Genomic DNA, 3,922 nt, shown 5'->3' on the forward strand with positions numbered 1-3,922 from the left:
CAAATCCACACAGGGCATGTGTGCACACATGCCCAAAATCATCTCAAGTGAAGAACTGAAGAGAAGTGACCGCAGCACTGGGGAGTGATTTCTCACTTTCCCTCCCTCTTTCTCTCTCCTGTGACCACATGTGCCCTATGGCAAAAATCTAAAAGAAAAAAAAAAAAAATTCCTACAAGTCCAATTTAAAAGAGGCTACCTGGCCAATTAGTAGTCTTACTATACTTTAAACAATTAATCAAACAATATTTTACAATAGAAGTTATTTTACAAATTGTCCTTACCACTATTATCAATGGTAAAGGAAAACTATAAACAATGTTTCCAGGGCTGGCAGGAGGCATGGTGGTTAAAGGCGCTGGACATTGCTGACCACAATTCATTGCTGACCACAATTCAAGTTCTGGACCTGGCAGCTTGCTTTCTTACCCACCCTCTATCCCTCCCTCCCTCCCTCTCTCTCACTCTGCCCCTCTCTGATCAAATTAAAATAAATAAAAATAAATGAAGTTAAATAATTCTTTAAGAGACCAGCAGATGGTGTAATGGCTATGTCACTAGACGCACATGCAGTCGACTACTGTTCGAGTCTCGTACCCGGTGGCCTAAACTCACGCCAGGCACTTGTGTGTGTGCCCAAGATACCGAGAGGAAAATGGAGAAGAAGGGATTGCAGCATGGCCATCCCCCGGGGGTCGGGGGGTTAGTGATTTCTTGCTTTCTGTCTCTCTGTCTGTCTCTTTCTGGCAAGTACATGTGCCCTGTAAGTAAAACCTCTCCAAAAAAAAAAGAAAAAATATATTCTTTAAAAAAAAAATTTATGCTTCTAAAAAATCCATTAAGGGGCATCGTGGTGAAGGCACTGGATCCACACATGGCTAACCATGGTTGGAGTCCCAGACCTGGCAGCTTGAAAACTCACAACAAATAAATAGATAAATAAATAGATAAATGTAAAAAAAAAAAAAAATGACATGAACTGTTATTAAATTCTAACTCTACTTGTTTTCAAGTTTTATGATCTCTTAGGTCATCGGGAAAGTCATGACATATTTTTCTATGTTTTTCTATACAAAAATGTTTCATGGGGATGAACAGATGGCATAATGGTTATGTCACTGGACTCCCACATAGCCGACTACAGTTCAAGCCCCAGACCCAGCAGCTTAAAACTCACACCGGGTCCATGTGCATGCATCTCCCAAATCCCATGAGGAGAATAGAGAAAGGACTGCAGCATGTTTATCTCCCCCGGTGGGAGGTGATATCTGGCTTTCTGACGGTCTCTCCAGCGAGCACACATGCCCTATAGCAAAAATCTTTAACAAAACTTCAAGGGACAAATCTCATATGTAATACACACGCCACTTAAAGAGTTCACCAAAACATCTGATTACAAAACCAGTCATTCAAAGCTCCAGATGAGGACAAGAATAGGTAAAATCTGTGTGGACTGCTTCCTTCCCAAGATACTGAATCAGGTCTGTAATAAACTACACTGGTGAAATATTTGCACTTCTCCTTAAAATTTGGGAAACACTTGCTCTCTTACATCCATGTCAAACATTACTACTTCTTGTTTGGTTTAAATTATAAATTGCTGGGGTTGGCAGGTAGCATAGCAGTTAAGGCGCTAGACTCCCACTTGATTGTGGTTCAAGACCCAGTCCTGGTGGCTTGCTTTCTCACTTCCTTCTCTTTCTCTCTGGTCAAATTAAAAAAAAAAATGTATTAGGGGCCAGCAGGTGGCATGGTGGTTAAGGTGCTGGACTCCCACATGGCCAACCATGGTTTGAGTCCTAGACCTGGCAGCTTCCTTTCTCACCTTCCCTCTCTCTCTTTGATCAAATTTAAAATAAAATAAATAAATAAAACAATTATTTTTTTTTAATTAAATAGTTTTTTTTTTTTAATGTAAATTGGGGCTACCAGATGGCATAGTGGTTAAGGGTGCTGGATTCCCACATGGCTGACCGTGGTTTGGGTCCCGGATCTAGTGGCTTTTTTTTTTTCCTCTCCCTGTCTTTCCTCTCTCTTTTTCTCGCTCTCCCTGTCTCTCTCTCTCTCTCTGTATCCCTCTGGTCAAATTAAAAAAAATAATAATAATAACAAATGGAATTAAATAAATTATTCTAAAAAAAAATTGTGAATTGCTTTCCGGTTCACCTCTACTCCCATCATGCCTCCTATTTCTTAGTCTATAACTTAAAAATAAAGTTAGGTAAACTATCTCTAGTTGTAGCCAAAGGGGAAAAATCTAATCAACTGTTTGTTTTGCCATATGATTCCTAAAACAATACATACCAACACATACCTCTTATGGCCCCTCTCACCCAAAAGGTCAAATGGTTGCTGGACAGAAAAGGAAAAAAGACTCCCTCATGACTTCAGTTGGCTCCTCAGTACAAATTGTATTTGTAATCTCTGTGGTTAATTTACTTGCTTTCATGACAATTAAACAAATCATGCTTTGTATCTCAGCCTCAAGGTCCTTATCATAAACCAAGATTATGCAGGTGTTCAAAATATTAAAATGACACTTTTGGCACCTGGGAAGACAGCTTGATCCCTCCCTGCTGAGGAGGTTAGATCCCAGTCCCATCCCTGGCAAGCCCCTTACTGACTGGAAATGCCACCACTCAATTGCAGACCCAACCAAGGGGCCACTGCGAGGGGTTACACTTACGTGTAACACCATGTAACACCACGGAGGCCACATTCTGGGGAAGACTGTGGGAGGCCTCTTTTCCAACAGTCGGATAATCTCTCACCAAAATCTTGTTCGAAGGCAGGAAATTTGAAAGTAAATAAGGCAAATAAGGCTAATTTTTTTTTTTCATTTTTAGAATTTTGCCAGAGGGTGTGTACACCCACTGGAGAAAGTCCAAAAGCTCCCCCATGGGGGATGGTAAGCTGCGATGTCCTCCCTCCAACTCTACCTCCATTTCAGGATTTTGAGCCCATGCACAGGTACCCAGCGTGTTTTTCAAATCAGTGGGCCTGGCACCAGAACAGTGCAGTTGGCTGTGTGGAAGGGCACTGCAACCAGACCTGAGAGAAATACAGACCGGAGCCTTCAGCCACACACGCTGATCATTAAGGAGAAAAAGTATTCTGGACGGTGGCACAGAGGTGGGAGTCCCTTAAGCTCAATCTTGAGGGACCAGCAGTTAGCATAATGGCTATGTCGCTGGACTCCCATGTAGCTGACCGCAGTTCGAGTCCCGGACCCGGTGGCTTAAACTCACACCAGGCGCTTCTGTGTGCATAGCCAAGATCCTGAGAGAAGAATGGAGAAGGGATTGCGGCATGGCCATCCCCCCTGGGGGGGTGAATTCTCGCTTTCTGTCGCGCTCTACAACAACAAAAAAAACCTCTCCAAAAAAAAAAAAAAAAAAGCTCAATCCTGAAGCAATGCACAGACAATGAAACTCTGCTAAAACCTGACGGTTTAGCGGGCGAAGGCTTGAGAGTCGATTCCGTAACGTTCGTCTCCACTGTCTTTCTCAGTTCCCTCATGGAAGCGAGCCGCAAACTCGCTGCTTTGCAGCGCTGGTCACAGGTGTAACCACTGCTCCGAGGAGTCCACCTCGGAGTGCGCCGCGAGTAAACCTCTTCGCCTGCGGGACGGCTTAGGTCCCCTCCGTTCAAGCTGACCGTCATCACCGGGGTAAGTGATGGGGATCCGCCCGTGTCGATGCTGCACTTCCTGAAAATACTCTGGTTATAAAGGTGCTTCTCCCCGGGCAAGCACACGGAAGGCCTCGTGTATAGCTGTAAAGGGGCACGAAGCTGCAATCACCCGGGACGGCGCGGGGAGAGCAGCGAGAGCGGCATGGCCGACGGCGGGAACCCCACGCGCGGCCCGCGAGCTCCCCGCACTCCGACACCCCGGCTGGCGGCCCTCGGAAACGGCCCGCCC

The sequence above is a fragment of the Tupaia chinensis genome, unplaced genomic scaffold (genome assembly GCF_000334495.1).
Source record: "Tupaia chinensis unplaced genomic scaffold, TupChi_1.0 Scaffold000041_1, whole genome shotgun sequence".
NCBI classification, from domain to species: domain Eukaryota; kingdom Metazoa; phylum Chordata; class Mammalia; order Scandentia; family Tupaiidae; genus Tupaia; species Tupaia belangeri.